At 50.8% G+C, this 10,019-nt stretch overlaps 1 long non-coding RNA gene across 1 annotated transcript; it reads left to right on the top strand.

The window, feature by feature from the left end:
• Positions 1 to 2,042: 2,042 nt before the first annotated feature.
• On the top strand, positions 2,043 to 6,170 carry LOC113893224. Its single transcript, XR_003511247.1, has 3 exons — positions 2,043 to 2,288; positions 2,762 to 2,895; positions 4,114 to 6,170. It is a non-coding gene; the product is annotated as an uncharacterized LOC113893224 (long non-coding RNA).
• The last annotated feature ends 3,849 nt before the right edge of the window (positions 6,171 to 10,019 follow it).

The raw sequence follows: 10,019 nt of genomic DNA, 5'->3' as shown, positions 1-10,019 counted from the left end.
AGGACTGCCTGTGCCTGGGAACATTCTGGTACATGTACTTGTGTGTTGGGTGAGAATTTGTCACGGTATGCTTTGTTTCTGGGGCATTTTAAGTGTTCCTGTCTGGGATTTTGCGGGTTTTATTAACCTGCATCCGCTTGGCCTGTTTATGTCTCTTCGAAGCAGATCATCTGGTGTTTTTCAATTTGGGGCCCATTGTGTGTGTGTGTGTGTGTGTGTGTGTGTTTAGCTTCTCCGAGAAAAAGGGTTTGGGTGATACCTTTCCAGTTCTTTTCCCTCAGATTCCTGCACCCACCCGAAATCACACCTCAACCTCTGCCTTCACCACAGCATCTGGCCCTGCTCCACTCACTGCCAGTCCCTTGTCTCCCCAGTGGCTACCAATTTTCTGTGGCAGGCACAAAATACATTTTTGCAGGATAAGGTCTGGCTATCTCTGTATTTCCCACATTAGGGAAAAGTCCCAGCTCCTAATAAACTCCCTCCCTTCCTAGGGCTCCCTTTCCCCGGGCTGAGGGAAACCTCAGAAAGGGCTTCCCCAGTCCATTCGGTCCTTTAAAAGTACTCTACACAGAACTCTAGAGAGTGCCAGAGAGGGCCTGCCGCTCCTTCCCTGGGGCTTCCTGGCTTCAAATGTCCTTACCCTGGCCACCCCCTCAGCCCCCAGAGCCCAGGCAGTAGGAGGCCTGCCCAGATTAAATGTCCATAGGAGAGACACTTATCACCTTAGAGCTCAGGGTCAGAGGCTGTTTTTGAAAGCCAGGCTCCTTTAACACCAGCAGAAATAATCAAATCCTCCCCCTTTGTTTTTCATTATCAGAACACAGGGTGGGAGGGCTGCCGGAGGCGGAGGCCTGGGAGCTTCCTGACCACCCTCACTGCTCCTGGCTGCTCCCACCTGGACCCCAGGCCCCACTTCAGGTTCCAGAGAGCCCTTAGGTGCCCTCAACCAGGTAGGCCAAGTGGGAGGGGGCTGATCCTAGACGCTGATTTTTCAGTTAAGAAGGGTGTAGGTGACAACCAGAAGGGATTTGTGGGGCATCAGGTTTAACCAGAAGACCGCCATCAGGGCGTCCCTCCCTTGGCTATTAGAATTCCCATGTAATAAGCAATGATTAGACCTAAAAAGGGCAAGGTGGACGCAGAGCAGGCAAAAACAGAAGTCCTAGATAGAGGTGAGTCCTTCACAGACACCTCCACGCCATATTCTCTCTCTCTCCCCCGCCACCCTCTCCTAGTGCTATTCTGGTACCCTGGAGGGACCGGGCCAAGGATTCCACTTCAGGCTCCTCTCTCTGGCCGCCTTTCTCCCCTGAGCCCGCCCGCTGCCCGCTGCCTGGGCCGCCGCGGCAGCTCCGGAACTCGCTTTCCCTCCGGCCCGCCGGCTGCGGCGCCGCCTCACTCCGTCTGTCTCTGCCTGACTCCTTCCATCCCTGCCTTCACACCCCGCCGCCCCCACCTCTCAGACCAACAGACATCGAATGCCCTTGTCTCTCCGTACCCAAGGCCTAGGCTCAGCCTGCTCAGCGCTCGCGGATCGCCGCCGCGCCACCGGGTTCTTGCGCTTCGCTCCCCGTCCCCCGCTGCAGCCTCCTTCTTTGCTAGTTGCTGGGTTCAACCGCTTCTCTCTCTCACTTTCCCGTTTCTCCCCAAACCCTTTCCGCCTCTGGATGTGAGAAATAAATAAATCCAAGTCCCCTGCTTCATCAGCCCTCCCCACTCTTGCTGCCTCACTTCCCCTCCTCCTTACCGAGTGTACCGCCTTGTTTTCGAAGGAAATCTGAATAGTCAGACATCTAAGCTGTAAATGAACTTTTTTCTTTGTGACGGCTAATTTTCTCTCCAGTTCTCCGTCCCATTCCGCTTCGTGGTAGCATGAAAGGGATTTAGAAGTCTGCAGTATTGGGAAGAGGGAGTGGAGAGACGGAGCCCAGAGTTACAGACGGTGGCGAGAGATACGGAAGACGGAGAGATACCGAGAGAAAAAGAGGCACTGGGGTGGGGAGAGGGAGGGAGGGAGGGACGGAGGGAGGGGGAGGGGGCCCCAGCTGGCGGGAGCGGAGCCAGAGAGAAAAGGAGAGAAAAGTTTCCCGGAGTCATCATTAGTTGACTTCTGTCCACTGCTTCCCCCAGCCGGCCGAGCTCACCCCCAATAAAGGAAGGAGGGGGGTCTTTATTTTTTTTTTTTAAGGCCCCTAAGACTCCAGTGTTTACAAGACCAGAAATGCCACGGCCACGTCCTGGCAGAAAGAAAGGCTGAAATGGAGGACCGACGCCTTCCTTATAAGGTACGATGCTAACTTGACCTTCACTTTGTCATGGCGCCCCCCGCCCACCCAGACCTCTGCAGGCAGCCAGGCAGCGCCCAGGCGACCCTGGCCGTTGCCTCCCTGCTTCCTTTCTTTCTCTGTCAAATGTCTCTCCTTTTCTCCCCCCCCCCCACCCCTCACTTCCTCCTTCCCCCTCCTCTCCCTTTCTTCCCCTTTTCCTGCCCTTTGTTTTTTACTTTCTTCCTTCCTTTTTCCCCCCTGCTGTTCTTCTTTCTCCCCCACCCCCCTTTCCTTTGACTCATTCTTTTGATTCTTGCCTCTGGTTTCATGGCTTCCCTTGATTCTCTTTCCTAGCCTCTCTGATGCAATCTCATTCTCTCTTCTTTCCTGATCTTTTGAATCTCAGAAACAGGAAATAATATTTTCAATACTCTCCCATCCCCACCCCAACTGACCTCCATGGCCCTCGCCTGGCTTCTGCCCCCATCCAGGTATCCCTGAGGAAGAAGGACCAGGAAAGAAGGCGAGTTTGGGATCAAAGGGGCTTCATTCTGGGCCCAGTGCCCACCTGAAGATGGCAATGAACTTGGAAGACTGTCTTCCTTTCACTGGCCTCACCTGCCAGGTCTGTGACCCTAGGGGTCTTGAACTGAGGGTGAAGCTCTTGTTTGGGGGGGGGTTATAGGGAGAGCAGAGACCTCTGCTCTTGAGACTTAGGGAAATGTTTAAGGAGTAAATTGCTGTTTACCTTTCTCTGAGCTTTCAGCCTGTAAAATCCTAGATATTTCACTTAAGGCATTTGGGGAGGGAATTTAGAGAAATAGGGATTTGGATATTCCCACACACATAAAAATAGAAAAGAGATAGATTATTCAGGCCTTTCTGCTTTGCTTCTTGTTGCCTCCCAGGCTCCAACAAAGCCTCCAACATTAACTCTAATCATATCTTGTGTGGCTATAAAATAAATGATATTATGGACACCCCTATAATTATCTATTATTCGCTTACTTGTGATAATTACAATACTGGATGAGGCAGGTTTATGCAGACAAAGTAAAGCCAAGGAAATATGCTGAAAAATGAAAGTGAGACTCTGTCCATTCTTGAGTGTGTTTCAGAATCTGTAAGCTTGCCAAGGACCTCCGTGGTTTAGGAGTAGCCGTCTTGTAGGGGATGGGTCATATTGGGAGACCCTACCACCTCCTTTCCCCCTTACACCCCCCTCTCCTCCTCCTCTGCACAGACACCAGAGAGGATCAGACCATCAAAAGGAAATGCTTTCTCTCACCCCCTACAATTATCCGGATAATTGCATGAATCCTTCCTTGAATACTGCTGGGTAGTCAGGTTGAGATTTCAGCAGGAAGTGCAAGGGACGGAATTCCAAATGGGGGAAGCTGAGAGAGCCTGTGTTCTTACATTCCTAGACTTTATAGTTCTGTCTAGTATTACATTGTTTCTTCAGGCAAAGATCTTTGTTTGCCTTCAGTCATATTTCTCCCTTCCCCCTCCCTTTCTCTCTCTCTCTCCACCCCCCCCCCTCTTTTGGTCCCTTTAAAGTAGATTCAGATCGCTCTCTGCTCTTAATAGATGACTATAAAACTAACATTAATTCCCCCCTGCCTACTAATATCAGTATCTCTCTGTTCAGTATCCACATTGGTGAGAATAATGAGAATTAAGTGCTGCAACCCAAACCAGCAATTACATCCTTTTGGGGGGAGGGGAATGTTTTGTTGCTGTTTTTGTTTGTTTGTTTGTTTTTGTTTTCCTTTGGGCTTATCTAGGGGTGTTTACTCTGCTGAGAGATAAGCAGGGGTATCTGTAATATTATTTTTACAAGCTCATTGGGGCCTGAGCCAGTATCAACTTGGTAGAAAAAGCAAGCTTGAAGCCAGAGAGCGAGCCTAAGGAGGGAAGAGAGCGCCAGACGGAGATGAAAAAGGACTACGCAGAGAAATGCGGGGAAAGGAGAAAGCGGCAGGTTCCTGAACAAACGTGGTGGAGGGCAAGACAGGCACTCATGGACAGAGGTTTATGTATCTTTATTTTTTTCTAATTTTTAAAAACTTGAGGCTTGATTTTAAAAAGGGAAAACTCAAGAACGGGGGAGGGGAGAGGGACTTATTCGAGTCACAGCGTTTCAACCCTAGAAGGGAAAAACACTGGATACACCGGATCCTCGGTGATCTCAGTCTCGGGTCACCTCGATCCTCGGTCCTACATCGCTCTGGCTCCTACATCGCTCTGGCTCCGACCTGCTGCTGCCCCACACACCCTTGGGCTGGGCCCTCGAAGTGCCCCTCACGGCCACCAGGGCTTCCTTGCTCTTCTTATCATCTCCATCTTTATGACGAGGCTTGTTAACAAGACCTGCGAGCTGGCCACGTACATCTATCTCCGCGGCTCAGGCAGGCTCAGCCAAGCAGCGGAGGGTGTGAGGAGTGGTGAGGCACTAATTAATTGATTCCTTTGGACAGTAAAATATGGCCGCATCTACAGGAACCCATTGACTCAAAAACAATATCTGCTGGGTGTGAGTGTATTGTCTGTCAAAGAATTTTTCCATAGGCATGTGTCAGATAGTCCCGGATTTTTAGCTACTAAAGAAGGACCCAAGTGGACCTAATTTTTAGGGGATCAAATCAGAATTTGCTCAGCCCCCCAAAATGCTTTAAGTTATCACTGCCTCTGGAAAAGCATTGGGAGTGGGTTTTGTTGAGAAAAACTTGGGTTATGGGATAAAATTTCCCAGTTGCTTGGATAGACCTAGCCAAGATTGAGGTTGGAAACTGGAGTCCAGGAGCTGTGCAGGCCAGAGTCCTCTTCCTGGTTGGCCGGGCAGAGTGGAGCTGCTATGAATTAGAGAGGAACATAGAAGACAAGGTCCGGTCTTTACTTCATACTGCTTCCTAGACTTGAATTTTGAAAGTAAATTTTAAAAAAGTTAAACAATTCTCACCCTTCAAGGAGCCCTTGTATGCCCAGCACACACTCAGAACCTGCCTGTTACACACCTCTCCTGGCTGCTGCACTTCCCTAACTGGCAACCCAGAGTAACTGGATATTTAAAGTAGGTCCAGAAGAACAAATGCTAAGATAGAAGGGGTAAAGTAATTAGACAATGCTAATTCCATGCAGGCATGACTGTGCAGTTAGACCCTGCTGCAAACAGGACTTAGGGCTCAAAATATAGACCCTGACCTCAAACAAGAGAGGCAACAGTTAGAGACAGGAGACCACCGATATAAATAATCCATGTAGATATAGAGGGGGGGTTGAAAAGACAGAAATAATAGAAAGTATGGAAGGATAGAAAAGAACTTCTGCTGATGGGGAATGTCATTGCTAATGCTTGGGCTTCCTCCTGATACTGTTTTTAATGTTGGCCGAGAAATGTGTACTATAAATACAATACTATGTGAACCCAAAGTATGTACTTCAATGTATTTGGTACACATACAACATGTATGCAAATGTAATTCACAGAATATATTTTTCATGTACTGAGTTGGTATGCATTTTGTGTATATATAATAACATGATATATTTTCCATGAAGCTTTAAAATGTGGATATATTAATAATAAGACATAATACTATTAATATCTAATATAATTATTATCTGGATGCATTGTCCATGTACTGATTTTATATGGCTTTTAGAGTGTATATACTGATGTATCTAAATAGGTGCAGGACTGTACTGTCCCTGTGCAAGTGCACTGTTTATACATGTAAATGAAATTTTATATATGATGGATATACATGCTATATGTAATCTTTTTTCAGGAGGTTGCTTTCCCATACAATAGATGAGTGCCTACGTTTGTATATTTTCTAGAGATATATATTTTCCATTGCCAGAATGTACATGTAATATAGATCTCTGTGCATTTTAGACTGTTTCAATATGTTGGTTATATGGGCAGTATGTCCAGGCGTACATTTTGTGGAACATCTTTTCCCTGCTCCGAATGTGGACTATCTTTCACAGGGAGCTTTTCTAGCAAGAACTGCCAGTGAGTTCCATCCGCACAGACTGGTCCTTGAAGTTCTCCACTCCAGATCATGAAAATTGATAAACCAAAGGCTTGTCTCGGAGTATCCACGAAGCGACTCACGCTCAGAGAGGCGAAGTCACCCCCAGGCAACAGGCTGGTCGCACTGCCTAAAGGTCCTCTGTGTTTGATCTCTTCCAAGCCTCGGGTGCCAGGCTCCGGCGGGGCAGCACAGGCTTTATTTAGGAGCCTGAGGTAGATCCGCCGGCGGTGAGGAGCCCGGCAGGAGGGCCGGCCGCCTCTGTGCGGACGCCGCGTGCCCAGCAGAGGGAGGACATTTGGGAGAAAGGCCTCGTTCCCGCAGCCTGGCAGCGTCTGGGACTCAGGCTGCTCTTTGAGGTCACCCACAAACCCCCGGAGCGTGTCCCCGGGCTGGGGCTCGGGGCTGATCAGCTGGGCGGGTCCGGGTCTTGGCGGTCTCCGCGGGTCCGGCCAGCAGGGGTCATCCCGTCATTCGCGGGGGCCGGCGGCCCTCGGGCGGCGACTGGCGCTGTTGGTTGGGCTGGCAGCTACAAGGGGCGGCGGGGCCGGGGCTGGGAGGCGCGCCGTATTTCCTCTCCTTGGGATCTCGGGCGCCCAGGATCCAAGGTCGGGTCAGGCGCTCGGGGAACTGGACCGAGGTCCCGGAGCCCTGTCCGCCGGGCCGGGGCACGGAGCGCTCCGGACGCGGGGCGGGGAGCGAGCGGCCAGGCGCCCGTGTCGGCCACCAGCGGCCGGCGGGTCTTTGTCTCCGGGATTGGAGCGGCGATCGCTAGCTCGGCGCTGGGCTGCGGTGGTACGCGGCGTTCGGTGGCGGCGGGCCCGGGACGCACACTTCCCCGCGGAAAATCGGCAGCTCCTTCTTGACGGAGGCAGACACCGTAGGGCTGCCGGTCGGGCCAAACACTCGGCGTATACGCGGCGGTGAGGTCCTCAGCCTGCAGCCCACCTCGCGCTTAATTACGCTGGAACCTTCGGCGCCTCCGTGTCCCCGCCGCGCAGAGAGGGCTGGGGGCTCCGGTATGCGTTTCCCACACGGGTCGGGGGCCTACAATCCTCTCCTACTTTCCGGGTAATGGCGGGGAGGATGGGCGGAAGCTCTGGCCGGTCCGGAACACAAGGTCCTGGGGGTTTGTTTTGTTCGAAGATGGGGCCGGCGATCCCGGCTTGGCTCTGGGTCTGTGCCATCGATCGCGCCGGGTTTCCGGCTGCATTAGCATCCGCAGAACCAGGGCTGCCGGCCCATCTTCCGTCCGTTCGATAGTGGCTTAAAATACTCTAGCTGCGTCTACTCAGCGCAAGGTGTAGAACTGGGTGATAATCAGGGCCAAATACACAACTTATTTGAATGGTATAAGCTTACACATACACAACAGTGAAATTATTTTTTACCGGAGTTATCCAGATAACGCTCCCCTTTTCCTGTCCCTCAAGACCCAATTAACAGACACAGGATGCTTTGTCTTAAATCAGTGGAGTAAATTGTAGTTTGAGGGCTTAAACCAGACAAACAATTGCAAAATAGATGCAGTCTTTGCCCAGATACAGAGCTCAACTGCACCCTGGGTTATTTAGGCTGTGGCTCCAACCATGACCTTCTGTTTGTCCAGGAGAGCCAAGGACTTGTTATTTAGCCATTGGGAAGAGGTTATAGTGTTTTTTTCTTCCCTGACAGCTTCCCCAGTTATTAAGTCTCGGGGCCTGCATAGACAACACCCAACAAGGAACCTTTTCTCTCAGATCTGCACTGTCTCTGGGAATAAATCAAGGGAATAAGGTGAAGGTCAGTTATTCCTGACCTTCCTTCTTTCCTATTTAGCCAGAAATGCTTTCTCTGTTAATTTCCGGTATAGATGAGGGTAGTCTCTTTGGGATTTAGGACCCTCTCCCCCAGCCTTTATTTAGACCTAAGGGCAGCAATCCAGTCCCTCCCCCCACCCACCTCAAGGCTTCCAGAAGCTATCCAGCCCCCACCCTCCCCTGAACTCTGTGGGCCCTTTATATGAGTACCCCCAAAGTTTGGGATCTCCTTCCTGCCTGAACCCCTCAGATGCACACTCAGCAGGGGATTGGGGCAAAGGGAGGATGGGATTTGGTCTGAATTTGGTACTTTTTCTAGTTGCAGGAGTGAAAAAAGGAGGAGAGAAAGAGAAAGATTTCAGGGCAGGAGGCCTGGCTCAGGAGGCTGAACTCTATGGGGGCTCCTGCCATTCTGGAGCAGGCCCAGGAGGGTGGAGGGGTAATGTGGAGAAGACTCCTGACTGGAGCCTGGCTGTAAGAAAGGGAAACGGGGACCAGAGGCTCATGGGTGGTGGAGGCAGAGGGAGGGTGTCCCATCATCCATAAGGAAGGAATGAGGTGGAGGTGCAGAGGATCATGGGCCCAGCTGGGACTAGACTCTGGCCCAGACCCGAGCCCCTCTCTAGCATGACCTGAAGGGGACCACGGCTGACAGGGATGGAGCCTATATCACCGGCTTCAAGCAGTCTTTAGTACCCTGTCCAGTCATCTGACAGTGCACCAGATGTGCTCTCACAGTGAATCCACAGAGCTAGACGTGTGGACCCACCAGCCTCTGCCCTATACCCCATGGCACTCTCACCATCCCATCTCCTACCCTGGCTTCACTTCTTGGAGTTCCTGCAGCTCAGACTTTGTTTCTGTGGTCCCACAGGTAGTGTCAGCCTCCCCCAGGCTGTCCACATGATTTGTACAACCCTGTGACTCCTCAGATATCCCTCTCCTCCCCACTCATCTACCATCCCTCAATTTTCTTTCTGCTAGTAATTGCTTGGGACTGGAGATGGCAGCTCATCAACAGATCTTGGTTGATCGTATATTTTTGTTGCCCATGCAACCGGCTCTTCATTATTGTAGGTTTATTATTTTTATTATTCATCTGAGCTGGAGAAAATAAAGTGGGTGAACAGCTAGGAGGTTGGGGATCTCATTCTTTCTGGGCAGTGGAGACCATGTGTAGGGAGCCAGTTTAAATTTTTTTCTCTCAAAAAATCACATCATCATACCATCATGTTTTAATTATTATTAATATGATGAAGCAACTCTGTACAAGGACAATATAAAGGGAAAACGTGCTAGAGACAGACATCCGCATAGGAGGGCACACTACAGAGAGCTGGGGAAAGAGGGAGAAAGGGCATATACCCACAAGGGTCACTCTAGGTACCAGCAACAGACACAGACGAGGACACAGAGTAACAGACGCTCACAAAAGTCAAGTTTAAAGCGACAGGAAGAGAATATTGCATATCTTTGTTCCCCCACCCGTTGGAGCATTCTGGTATCTCTTCTCTATTAAGCTGTAAGAGTCAGGCTGGAGTGGTGGAGCTCAAACCCAGCACCCCAGAGGCCAAGAGGTCACAGGAGGGGCTCAATGAAGGGGTAGATAGGTGACCTGGCAAAGAGGGGAGTGCCTCACACCCAGGTCCAGCCCACAGGGGAGTGCGAAGACAGCTGGAAGCCTAGTGATTTTTTGCGAATTTGTACATAGGTTACTGTTGGTGGGGAAATGTGTCAGGTGCCCAGTGGGGGATGGGGGTATGTGATTGTACAGGCTACTCTGCAGGGCTGAATTTGGGGTTTTGAGTCTGCCCGCTTGCAAATACAGTCAGGAGAATGGTGGAGGCCCAATGGTGTACTGGGCAGCTGTGCCTGTTTGTTCATGCCTCTGTACAATCTTGTGCAGGGCC

The sequence above is a fragment of the Bos indicus x Bos taurus genome, chromosome 5 (assembly GCF_003369695.1).
Source record: "Bos indicus x Bos taurus breed Angus x Brahman F1 hybrid chromosome 5, Bos_hybrid_MaternalHap_v2.0, whole genome shotgun sequence".
In the NCBI taxonomy this organism is placed as follows: domain Eukaryota; kingdom Metazoa; phylum Chordata; class Mammalia; order Artiodactyla; family Bovidae; genus Bos; species Bos indicus x Bos taurus.
The sequence above is the reverse complement of the archived record's forward strand: the minus strand, read 5'-3'. Positions and strand labels throughout refer to the sequence as shown.